Genomic DNA, 14,005 nt, shown 5'->3' with positions numbered 1-14,005 from the left:
CTCCACTTTCACTTTCATCAAGAGGCTTTTGAGTTCCTCTTCACTTTCTGCCATAAAGGTGGTGTCATCTGCATATCTGAGGTTATTGATATTTCTCCCGGCAATCTTGATTCCAGCTTGTGTTTCTTCCAGTCCAGCATTTCTCATGATGTACTCTGCATATAAGTTAAATAAACAGGGTGACAATATACAGCCTTGACGTACTCCTTTTCTTATTTGGAAACAGTCTGTTCCATGCCCAGTTCTAACTGTTGCTTCCTGACCTGCATATAGGTTTCTCAAGAGGCAGGTCAGGTGGTCTGGTATTCCCATCTCTTTAAGAATTTTCCACAGTATACTGTAATCCACACAGTTAAAGGCTTTGACATAGTCAATAAAGCAGAAATAGATGTTTTTCTGGAACTCTCTTGCTTTATCGATGATCCAGCAGATGTTGGCAATTTGATCTCTGGTTCCTCTGCCTTTTCTAAAACCAGCTTGAACATCAGGAAGTTCACAGTTCACATATTGCTGAAGCCTGGCTTGGAGAATTTTGAGCATTACTTTACTAGTGTGTGAGATGAGTGCGATTGTGCAGTAGTTTGAGCATTCTTTGGCATTGCCTTTCTTTGGGATTGGAATGAAAACTGACCTTTTCCAGTCCTGTGGCCACTGCTGAGTTTTCCAAATTTGCTGGCATATTGAGTGCAGCACTTTCTCGGCATCATCTTTCAGGATTTGAAATAGCTCCACTGGAATTCCATCACCTCCACTAGTTTTGTTTGTAGTGATGCTTTCTAAGGCCCACTTGACTTCACATTCCAGGATGTCTGGCTCTAGGTCAGTGATCATACTGTCGTGATTATCTGGGTCGTGAAGATCTTTTTTGTACAGTTCTTCTGTGTATTCTTGCCACCTCTTCTTAATATCTTCTGCTTCTGTTAGGTCCATACCATTTCTGTCCTTGATGGAGCCCATCTTTGCATGAAATGTCCTCTTGGTATCTCTAATTTTCTTGAAGAGATCTCTAGTCTTTCCCATTCTGTTGTTTTCCTCTATTTCTTTGCATTGATCACAGATAAGAAAGAGGAAGGCTTTCTTATCTCTTCTTGCTATTCTTTGGAACTCTGCATTCAGATGCTTTTATCTTTCCTTTTCTCCTTTGCTTTTTGCTTCTCTTCTTTTCACAGCTATTTGTAAGGCCTCCCCAGACAGCCGTTTCGCTTTTTTGCATTTCTTTTCCATGGGAATGGTCTTGATCCCTGTCTCCTGTACAATGTCACGAACCTCATTTCATAGTTCATGAGGCACTCTATCTATCAGATCTAGGCCCTTAAATCTATTTCTCACTCTACTGTAGAGTCATAAAGGATTTGATTTAGGTCATACCTGAATCGTCTAGTGGTTTTCCCTACTTTCTTCAATTTAAGTCTGAATTTGGTAATAAGGAGTTCATGATCTGAGCCACAGTCAACTCCTGGTCTTTTTTTTGTTGACTGTATAGAGCTTCTCCATCTTTGGCTGCAAAGAATATAATCAATCTGATTTCGGTGTTGACCATCTGGTGACGTCCATATGTAGAGTCTTCTCTTGTGTTGTTGGAAGAGGGTGTTTGCTATGACCAGTGCATTTTCTTGGCAAAACTCTATTAATCTTTGCCCTGCTTCATTCCATATTCCAAGGCCAAATTTGCCTGTTACTCCAGGTGTTTCTTGACTTCCTACTTTTGCATTCCAGTCCCCTATAATGAAAAGGACATCTATTTTGGGTGTAAGTTCTGAAAGGTCTTGTAGGTCTTCATAGAACCGTTCAACTTCAGCTTCTTCAGCGTTACTGGTTGGGGCATAGGTGTTAAGGAAGGGTTAAAACCCATCATTGAAAATTTAAAGGAGCAGGGGCTATTAATCCCCTGTAATAGTCCATGCAACACTCCTATTTTGGGTGTAAAAAAGTCAAATGATAAATGGAGACTAGTTCAAGATTTATGAAAATAAATGAGGCTATGGTTCCTTTTACTCATATGCCAAAAACAATGGATTTTCCTGCTTACAGGTCTGGGTAGACACTTTTACTGGATGGATTGAAGCCTTTCCCTGCCATAGTGAACAGGCTAAGGAAGTTATAAAAATTTTAATCCATGAAATTATTCCCAGGTTTGGGCTGCCACGGAGGCTCCAGAGTGACAATGGCTCCACCTTTAAAGCTGCTGTAACTCAAGGGGTGTCAAAAGCTCTAGGAATAGAATATCACTTACACTGTTCCTGGAGACTCCAATCTTTGGAAAAGGTAGAAAAAAGCTAATGACATTATTAACCCTGTATATGAGACAGCAAAAGAGACACTGATGTGTAGAACAGTCTTTTGGACTCTGTGGGAGAGGAAGAGGGTGGGATGATTTGGTAGAATGGCATTGAAACATGTATAATATCATATATGAAACAAGTCGCCAGTCCAGGTTTGATGCACGATACTGGATGCTTGGGGTGGTACACTGGGACGACCCAGAGGGATGGTATCAGGAGAGAGGAGGGTTCAGGATGGGGAACACATGTATACCTGTGGCGGATTCATTTCAATATTTGGCAAAACCAATACAATATTGTAAAGTTTAAAAATAAAATAAAATAAAAGAGACATCTGCATAAGCTAACTCAGGAGACACAAGACACTTGGTTTAAAGTCTTACCCGTAGCTTTAATAAGTGCTCAAACTGCCCCTAAGAAGAAGGGACTGTCTCTATGACAGACTGTTTTTGTGCACAGATATTATCATAGATCCTGAAGCCTTAAAATTAACTATGTGACTCAGCTTTTAGCTTTTCAACAGACATTTCTGGGAGATTAACTCCTGACCCAGCCTTTGAGTCAAACAAGCTGCTCTTTGAGCCAGGAACCAAGATGGACCTAAGAATCTAGGTGGGCTTGCTTCTGCTGACTCGTAAATTTCTGAGTCTGCCTCAAGACAGCGCATTTCTGTCCTGGACTCATTCCTACGCTGCATTCCACAATTGGTTTAATTTCTGGGTCTGCAGAGCACTCCCCTCATCAACTGAAGACTTCCCACAGTGGGTTTCTCCACTTCAAGGAAAGGACTTTCTTCAACTCTGAGAATACCTTCACCAACAACAATCATATGTGACACTTCTTCTTGATCTGATGACATCTAACAATCCTAAGATGGACTGATGTAACTATGGACATAATGTAACTTTTAATTTTTATATTTTAACTTTGTATAATGACTATTTTGCTGAACATAATAAGGTAAATGGGTCTAGATCTGGTGGTTTTCTACCTGATGTTTATCAAATATGGGATGAGGTCATATGGCTAACTCCTAAAAAGAGACACCTGGTATCTAATGTTCCCATATACTGGGAACAAATAGAGCCATCCCCAGAAGTTAGCTGACAACAGAATTATAATGATTGGAAACAACTGGGATTTTTGCCTCGAGAAATATACAATATAATCATGCCTGTGTTTTCCAATCCTAGTTTATGTCCTCCTTTTGCCTGGCCAGGGGCTGATTGGGACTGGATCCCTTAGTCATACTGGTTTGCTCCAAATGGGACCTACTGTGTATGTGACTCTTACCTATGGGTGTGGCTTCCTCCTGGATAGGAAGATGCACCCTAGGTCTAACTTTTACTCATGGCTTCATACTTTCAGAACTTCCAGAGAAGCCTACTAATCTGCCACACTTGAAACTCGCTGGGCAAGATCTGTATTTCACTGGTATAATTATCTGGCTACAATATTCGTTCCCTCTCTGGGTTATGCTACGAGTTGATGCTCTGATTAATTTTCAGCTCTTAATGCTGAACAAATACAAATTAGGTGGTTTTACAAAACAGATTGCAGAGTTGGACATGACTGAGCGACTTCACACTCAAACACACACACAATATTAGATATTCTAACTGCTGCACAAGGAGGAACTTCTGCCATTATCCATACCTAATATGAGTACTAATTTTACTCATGTTACTAAACACATGAACAAGATGATTCAGGCTATGGATTCTCCGGAAGCCTCAGTCACCTCACTTTGGGTAATGTTAACTAGCTGCCCATGGTGGAAAACTATCTTAATCATAATAATTATGATTGTTCTGTTTTTACCATTTGCTCCCTGCATCTGTAACTGTGTAACTGCATTTGTTTCTAACCATCTGAAAGCTTTTAAGTTACAAATGATTGTCCAGGCTCCTACAAGTGCCACGGCCTCCTCCAACTATTACTTGGGGCCCCAGGATCAGAGGCCCTCCATATGAGGGTTAGGAGAATATGTTGCCTCAAAAATTTAGGGATCGTGCCCCATCACAGCAGGAAGAGGTTATGGAATGAAAATGATGCCCCTTTCCTTTGGCAACATAATTCTCCTAAAAGAAAAGGGTGAATGAAAGAGTCAATTCCTAGGCAGGTTGATAAATCTGGGGTCTCTGAGGAGGAGAAAGGGGTCTGGGGCTCTTGAAGTGGAGATAGGAGTCTGGGGATCTCAAGGAGGAGGAAAGGACAAACTTTTTTTTTTTTTCCCCTCTACATTCCTTAGTCACATAAAAGGGATTTTTTCTTTAAGCCCAGAACTGAAATCACACAACAAACAACTCGGTTTAAACTCTGTACCAGGCAGTATATAACAACAATGATTCCTGCTTGAGGACAGTTTCTCCTTCCTGAAAACCTTCTGGCTAATCCTGTTATCTTAAAATGTAAATTATGGGAGTGGGTCTGGTAAAATCTTTACAACCTTGAGATATTCTTTTGATTTATTGTAATAACTCATGTCAATGGACATGAGTTTGAGTAACCTCTGGGAGTTGGTGATGGACAGAGAGGCCTGGCATACTGCAGTCCATGGGGTCGCAGAGTCAGACATGACTGAGCAACTGAACTGAACTGAATAACTAATTTAAAAAGTGTATAACTCCCTTACTAACACTAGCGAGGGGGGCACTCTCCATCCCCCTTCTGATGTCTATGTCAGAAGTCTCTGTCCCTTTTCACTTTAATAAAACTCTGCTACACACACACACACACACACACACACACACACACAAAGTCTCCTCTATGCATATATAGAGTTTATTACTATTACCATTGAAAATAATCTGCATTTGTTATTGGTGGTGGGATTGAGACAAAATACATATCTGACATTTTAAGATTTAGGAATGACTTCAAAAATTATTTTACTTAGATTTAAAGATAAAAAAACCAAGGCAAAGAGAAGTTAAGTTAGTTGTGAAAGTCAAAGCTATAAGGGATAAAGCAGAAATTCAAATTGATTTCTTTGTTATTTTATAGTTTGAGTGATGTGTTCTTTAGAGGTGTACTGTTTAATTTCCAAGTATTTGGAGGGATTTTTCTAAATATCTTACTGTTAATGATTTCTAATTTAATTTCATTATAATAAGAAAACAAACTCTGTCAGATTTCAAATATTCAAAATTTTACAGAGCCTTATTTTTATTTTTGGTAATAATATCTTTTCCTGAGATCTACTTTGTCTGATATGAACATAGCTAAGCCTGACATAAAGAGAGGTTTATATATTTACTGTATGTCATATCATCTTTCTTTCTTTTATTTTCAAACTGTCTTTTTATAGATAGCACACAGTTGAATCTTCTAATTTAATCTAGACTCACAATATCTGCCTTTGATCAATGCAAAGAAATAGAGGAAGACAATAGAATGGGAAAGACTAGAGATCTCTTCAAGAAAATTAGAGATACCAAGAGGACATTTCATGCAAAGATGTGCTCAATAAAGGACAGAAATGGTATGGACCTAACAGAAGCAGAAGATATTAAGAAGAGGTGGCAGGAATACACAGATGAACTATACCAAAAAGATCTTCACGACCCAGATAATCATGATGGTGTGATCACTCACCTAGAGCCAGGCATCTTGGAATGTGAAGTCAAGTGGGCCTTAGAAAGCATCACTATAAACAAAGCATGTGGAGGTGATGGAATTCCAGTTGAGCTGTTTCAAATCCTGAAAGAAGATGCTGTGAAAGTGCTGCACTCAATATGCCAGCAAATTTGGAAAACTCAGCAGTGGCCACAGGACTGGAAAAGGTCAGTTTTCATTCCAATCCCAAAGAGAGGCAATGCCAAAGAATGTTCAAACTACCACACAATTGCACTCATCTCACACGCTAGTAAAGTAATGCTCAAAATTCTCCAAGCCAGGCTTCAGCAAGGTTCACGTGAACTGTGAACTTCCAGATGTTCAAGCTGGTTTTAGAAAAGGCAGAGGAACCAGAGATCAAATTGCCAACATCCATTAGATCATTGAAAAAGTGGGAGAGTTCCAAAAAAATATCTATTTCTGCTTTATTGACTATGCAAAAACATTTGACTGTGTGCATCACCACAAACTGTGTAAAATTCTTAAAGAGATGGGAATACAAGACCACCTGACCTGCCTCCTGAGAAATCTGTATGCAGGTCAAGAAGCAACAGTTAGAACTGGACATGGAACAACACACTGGTTCCAAATTGGGAAAGGAGTACGTCAAGGCTGTATATTGTCACCCTGTTTATTTAACTTATATGCAGAGTACATCATGATAAAATGCTGGACTGGATGAAATACAAGATTGCCAGGAGAAATATCAATAACCTCAGATATGCAGATGACACCAACCTTATGGCAGAAAGTGAAGAAGAACTAAAGACCCTCTTGATGAAAGTGAAAGAGGAGAGTGAAAAAGTTGGCTTAAAAATCAACATTCAGAAAACTAAGTCATGGCATCTGGTTCCATCTCTTCATGGCAAATAGATGGGGAAACAGTGGAAAACAGTGACAGATTTTATTTTTGGGGGGTCCAAAGTTACTGCAGATGGTGACTGCAGCCATGAAATTAAAAGACGGTTGCTCCTTGGAAGAAAAGTTATGACCAATCTAGACAGCATATTAAAAAGCAGAGACATTACTTTGTCAACAAAGGTCCGTCTAGTCAAAGCTATGGTTTTGGTGGTAGTCATGTATGGATGTGAAAGTTGGATTATAAAGAAATCTGAGTGCCAAAGAATCAATACTTTTAAACTGTGGTGTTGGAGAAGAGTCTTCAGAGTCTCCTGGACTGCAAGGAGATCCAACCATTCCATCCTAAAGGAAATCAATCCTGAATATTCATTGGATGCTGAAGCTGAAACTCCAATACTTTGGTCACCTGATGCAAAGAACTGACTCATTTGAAAAGATCCTGATGCTGGGAAAGACTGAAGGCACAAGAAGGGGAAAACAGAGGATGAGATGGTTGGATGGCATCACTGACTCAAAGGACATGAGTTTGAGTAAACTCCAGGAGTTGGTGATGGACAGAGAGACCTGGAGTGCTGCAGTATATGGGGTCACAAAGAACCAGACATGACTGAGCGACTGAACTGAACTGAATTGAGCTGAATTGGAATGTTTAGTCAATTGGTTTAATATGTTTAATGTAATTACTAATGATTTGGTTTAACCTTAGAGTATTGATGTTATCTTCTATTGTTTAATTCATTATTTGTTTTTCTTTTCCTCTTTTCTTGACTTATTTTCAATTCATTAAATATTGTTTAGTATATAATCTTAGTTCATTATTGGTTTCCTAGCTATACTTTTAATATTTTTAATGATACTCTAGGGATTATAACATGCATTTTTAACTTAACCCAAGCGTCTTAAGAGTTAATACTGTTGTTAACTCTTATAAAAAGTTACTATTATTACCTCATGTAAAAAAAGAAACAAAAACAAAATAGTTTAGTACTTAAATTCCATTTGTGCCTCCTCCCATAGGTTTTTGTGATATTATAGTCAAATATCTCACATCAAAATATGTAATCTTACTATTTATTAATTTTACTCTAGATAATATAATAAAATTCTGTTTTCTCCCTTAAATAGTCATTCATGTTTAAATAAATTTTGAGAAGAAAAATATTGTTTAAGTTTACTCATTTATTTATACTTCCTGGTGCTTTCATTCCCTTTTGTAGATCTAAATTTAAATCTACTGTCATTTATTTCAGCTAATGCCTTACCATTTTTCAAAGTGAAGATCTGCTCCATTAATTTTTAAACTTTTATATAAAAATGTTCTTATCTCACTCTCATTTTGAAGAATTTTTTTTGTTGAATTCTGATTTGACATCATTTTTCTTTCAGCACTTTAAGCTTCCTCTTTTATTGTATTTTGGCCTCCATATTTCTGATTAAATGTTACCTGTTATTTGTATCATTGTCCTTTGTGAATAATGTGTTGTTATCCTTTGTCTGCCTTTAATATTTTCTCTCCATCTTGGGTTTTCAAAACTCTGATGTTCCTAGATATGGTTCTGTTTATATTTATTTTAGTTGGGGCTAAATGTGTCTTACTCTTTTTTAAACCAAATTTGGAAAAATTCCAATAACTACTTTTTAATGCCCTTTCCTCTCTCTTTTCTCTTTGAAAGTTACACGTAGCTCAGTTCAGTTCAGTTCATTTCAGTTGCTCAGTTGTGTCTGACTCTTTTACTACCCCACGGCCTGCAGCACGCCAGGCTTCCCTGTCTGTCACCAACTCCTATAGCTTCCAGAAATTCATGTCCATTGAGTCAGTGATGCCATCCAACCATCTCATCCTCTGTCATACCCTCTCCTCCTGCCTTCAATATTTGCCAGTATCAGGGTCTTTTCCAGTGAGTCAGTTCTTCACATCAGGTGATCAAAGTATTGGAGTTTCAGCTTCAGCATCAATCCTTCCAATGAATATTCAGGACTGATTTCCTTTAGGATGGACTGGTTGGATCTCCCTGCAGTCAGGAGACTCTCAAGACTCTTCTCCAACACCACAGTTCAAAATTCTTTGGCTCTCAGCTTTATAGTCCAACTCTCACATCCATACATGACTACTGGAAAAACCATGTAGGTAGATGACTTGTTACTGTGTTTGAGAATAAGTCACTGAAGCGCTGGTTAATTTTTTAAAATATCTTAAATGATACTGTGTGTTCATATTGGGTAATTGTTATTGATTTGTCTTCAAGTTCACTAAACCTTTCTTTAGTACTAAATCTTCAATCTGATGTTAAAGTCAATCTGTATATTTTTATTTTAGATATTAATAGTTCATTAATCCATGGTAAAATCTCCATTTGTTTCTTTTCTATAGTTTCTATTTTTGTGTGTGTTGAGATTCTCAGTTCTTCACTTATGGCCATCTTTGCCTCAAGATCCTTGAACCAATTTTTTACAGCTTCTTTAAAATCTTTTTCTACCAATTTGGAGAAGGCAATGGCAACCCACTCCAGTACTCTTGCCTGGAAAATCCCATGGACGGAGGAGCCTGATAGGCTGCAGTCCATGGGGTTGCTAAGAGTCGGCACGACTGAGCAGCTTCACTTTGACTTTTCACTTTCATGCATTGGAGAAGGAAATGGCAACCCACTCCAGTGTTCTTGCCTGGAGAATCCCAGGGATGGCAGAGCCTGGTGGGCTGCCATCTATAGGGTAGCACAGAGTTGGACACGACTGAAGCGACTTAGCAGCTTAGCAGCTACCAGTTCCAACATGTGGGTCATCTTGGGGTCTGATTCTATGGACTATTTATTTTCTTAAATATGAGTCTCATTTTCCTATTTCTTTGAATGTGTAGTAATTTTTAGTTTTATGCTAAACATTTTGGATAAAACTTTCTAAGGAATTGAGACTATGACATCATCACTGCAAACCTGTAGAATTTTTTTCTTATCAGGCAGTTAAATGGCAAATACTCTTGTTCTTGTCAGGTGTGGTTTTTCAGATAGGTCAATTTTGCCCTTGAGCTTAATTCTAAGGTATGATTCTTTCTGGAGGTCATGGTCCTAAGTCTTAAAGCATTGTCTTTCAGGAATTTTAGCTGAATGCCTGAGGTACTCAGTGAGCTCTCTTAACACTGGTTCTTCAGTATCTCCTATCATTGCAGGTCCTCTGGTATTTTCACTTATTACTTGGTCCTGCAGCAGGCAGTCTCTGCTACATGAAGTCTTACTTTTCATATTGGTCAAGAACCTGCAGCAAATCCTCATGCGGTCTTCTACCCGCAACCCCCTCACATATCTATTTCTCCTTCAGTCACCTGCTCTGTAAATTACAGGGTTTTTTAGAAGCCTGATATTCTAATATCTGATATTCTAAGATACTTTGTTTTCTTGGGCTCCAACGTCACTACAGATGGTTACTGCAGCCATGAAAATAAAAGACACTTGCTCCTTGGAAGAAAAGCTATGACTAACCTAGACAGCATACTAAAAACCAGAGACATCACTTTGAGGACAAAGGTCCATCTCATCAAAGCTATGGTTTTTCCAGTAGTCATGTATGGATGTGAAAGTTGGACTATAAAGAAACCTGAGCACGAAATTGATGCTTTTGAACTGTGGTGTTGGAGAAGACTCTTGAGAGTCTCTTGTACTGCAAGGAGATCCAACCAGTCAATCCTAAAGGAAATCAATCCTGAATATTCATTGGAAAGACTGATGCTGAAGCTGAAACTCCAATACTTTGGAGTTTTGCACTTGATGTGAAGAACTGACTCACTGGAAAAGACGCTGATGCAGGGAAAGATTGAAGGCAGGAGGAGAAGGGGACAACAGAGGATGAGATGGTTGGATGGCATCACTGACTCGATGGACATGAGTTGAGCAAGCTCCAGAAGTTGGTGACGGTCAGGGAAGCCTGGCGTGCTGCAGTCCATGGGGTTGAAAAGAGTCGAACAGGACCGAGTGACTGAACTGAACTGATATTCTAATTTCTGCTTCCTCAGCTCATTGAGATTGAAGTTTAATTCCCTGAGTTTGGTCAGGAAAACCATGGTAGCCACCGTGTATACTACCCTTCTCTCAAGGATCAAAGTCCTGCTGTGACCGTTTTCCAGTGCCTAAAAAGAATTGTTTCATATATTTTGCCTAGTTTTATACTTATTTATAGCAGGAAGGCAGGTCCTTTTATACCAGTAACTCTGTCGTGGCTGGAATAAAGAATCCATAGGTTTCTGTTTAATTTTCACAAAACCTTGTGGGATGTAGTTTGTGAAGTAGGTACAGTTATTATAACCCAATTTTATGGAGAATTAAACTCAGATGAACTGGTGAGTAGGGGAATCACATTTAAAACCTGGGCAGTCAGATTCAGACTCCATGAATCTGATTTAATAAATGATGCTGCTTCTGCAATGTGAAATTATATTTACTATCTTTGTTGCATTTATCACACTCTTTTTTCTCATATTTATTGATACTTGTTTTTTAAACTTTGCTACCTCTTCTAATGTGTACAAAGAACACAATCCTGTTTACAACTGCTACCCCACTGCCTAGCACAGGCTCTTGGTTAGCATTCAATAAATATTTGTTGAATGAATGAACATAGATGAGAGAATTATAAAACAATTTTGAAAAGAGGCTTTTTTCTACATTTTGCTATTTTCGACTTCATCTTGTCTGCCACCTAGTGGCATCAAAATTCTACAGCATAGTATGGCTAAGGAAACTCAACTGGGGGCTCTGTATCAACCTAGAGGGGTGGGATGGGGAAAGAGATGGGAGGGAAGTTCAAAAGGGATGAGATATATGTATACCTATGGCTGATTTATATGAGGTTTGACAGAAAACAATAAAATTCTGTAATTATCCTTCAATAAAAAAATAATTTTTTAAAAAGGCCAAAAAAAAAAATTCTACAGCATAAACAATATCAGTCTAAAGATGGGAAATAGGCAAAAAAGGTGATATGTGTTATTAGAATCTTTAGAATTATACACATCAACATATAATTATATGAGAAGAAAGAGTTATAGCAGGATTTCCATTCTTGATAAGATAGCAGTAATTAGAAATCAGTCTCAGGAATGATCAAGACACCACTGACAAACAATGACAGTAGTTTGATGAAGTGAGCACAGAGTTGATATGTTCGATTGGCGAGTGTAGGCATTACTTTGGTTTGAAGTTAAAAAAAAAAAATGACATCGAAATATGGTGCTTTGCGTATGTTATTTAAAAAAGAAAAACTTACTAATAGTTGTTTCTAAAGCCTTTGTTGTCTTCCCTGTGTCTCAGACGGTAAAAGAATCTGCCTGCAATGAAGGAGACCAGGGTTCAATCCCTGGTGGAGAAGATCACCTGGAGAAGGGAATTGTAACCTGCTTTGGTATTCTTGCCTGGGAAATCCCATGGACAGAGGAACATGGCAAGCTACAGTCCTTGAGGTCACAAAGGGTTGGACATGACTGAATGACAAACACTTCCACTTTTTTTCAAAGCCTTTGTATTACTTATTAGCATATTTTAAATGGCAATACTCAGCTAATTAATTTCAAAATGTATCTTTGTTGACCCTAAAACCATACAGTTATGGTTCTTGTAGTCTTCTACATGACAAAACAATATGCACTTATTTTTATCAAAAGCAAAACTACATGATGGTTTTCAAGCTAATTTCTGTATTAACACATCTAAAGATATGCAGTAGGCCTCACAATTTACATAAAATTAAAGAAAGGATGCTTCAGGAATGCAAATAAATGCAAAAGGAATCTTTTAATTTTGATCCATTATTAGTATCAACCATCACAGTGTGGTAATAATACAAAAGAAAGATTCTACATTCAGTGTATAACTAATGGTTATAAGCTATTTATACACTGAATATCCTGATTATTTATTTTGAGAAATATATTTATGTTTCAGATTCTATTTTAAAAATCTGAGATCTTTAAAAACATTTTAATATTAGAATCATATGTACTGATTTCTGTAGTTCTGCAATATGACAAGCCTAGAAAAATGATTTATTTCACTTAGTGCATAATTAATTGTATGAATTCACTATTTAACCTCTATTGATTTCCATTTCTTAGTTAATGTTCAACTTAGAAGCAAAAATTATTTTACAATAGAATAAAAAGGATACAGAAGTTAATCCTAGCATAATAGGGAAGATCATTTTACTTTTCATCTTTATATTGTATACCCTCCCCTCAGTAATTTTCAAGGACTTGAAAGGGCACTCTTAGTTTTAAAACAAAAGTTTCAAAGTCTAAATAGTGAACCTATTGAAATTAATCCTTGCATCCTTAGGAACCATAGCATTTTATTGTTTCTTATAGTACTATTTTGATTAATGTTCATTAAGTTATTTTTATAAACTGAATTGAATTTTGGCATGATCATGCCATTTAAAATTTTTTTATGATTATAAAAATGATTTGAAAATCCATCAAACCATTCTAATATCCAGGAGACATTTTGATTAACATGTAGGCAATGTTAAAGGCACTTTATATGTGTAGTGAAAACCATGGACAAGGTGATAAATAATTACTTTCAGGTGCATCTCAATTCATTATTGTTTACATATGCCTGTAGCTTTTCTGGGCTATTCCCAATTTCAAATATTTTATTATGCTTACAAGTCACCTAAGTGGCTCAGAAATTCCAATATTTTAACATACTGAAGTATACATTACATTTCCAATATTGGCCCTTTCAAATGGAAATGAAATGAAATTCTTCCAATGTAACCATATGTCCTGATATTGGGTTTGGAAACTATGGTTGCATAAGGTGTTTCCAGAAAATATAGAGTCAAATTTTCTTTGGTATCAAAGAGAATCTGTGTTTAGGTTCTGCAGTTTATTTAAAGCAAAAAGTTTCTTTCCAGCAGGTTATCTTAGAAATTTCAAAGTGATTTTGTTGTCAGCAGGTCCTTGATGTCAAACTTAAGCCTATAAGTTTGAGGTCTCCATAGAGCTGTTAAGAATATCTGATGGAACTTCTCTATCATTGTGGATATAGAGTTATAAATGAGTTTTAGCATGTTGGCAGATCTCCTGCTCACATAATGAGTCTTAATACAATTGATGGTTATGTTTCTTACTGGTTATTAACAGGGAAGGCATTATGTTTTCATGTTATTAGTTTTGTTATTTGTGTCCAAAAGAAATCCAGGATGTATGAGCTCAGAGAATGAACAAGACTAAAGTTTTAGGTAAATTGCTCTAAATT

At 37.3% G+C, this 14,005-nt stretch overlaps 1 protein-coding gene across 1 annotated transcript in view; it reads right to left on the bottom strand.

The window, feature by feature from the left end:
- The window catches only part of SPATA16 (spermatogenesis associated 16), a 254,091-nt gene that overhangs the window by 185,519 nt on the left and 54,567 nt on the right, over window positions 1–14,005 (bottom strand).

The sequence above is a fragment of the Bos indicus x Bos taurus genome, chromosome 1 (assembly GCF_003369695.1).
Source record: "Bos indicus x Bos taurus breed Angus x Brahman F1 hybrid chromosome 1, Bos_hybrid_MaternalHap_v2.0, whole genome shotgun sequence".
NCBI lineage: Eukaryota > Metazoa > Chordata > Mammalia > Artiodactyla > Bovidae > Bos > Bos indicus x Bos taurus.
The sequence above is the reverse complement of the archived record's forward strand: the minus strand, read 5'-3'. Positions and strand labels throughout refer to the sequence as shown.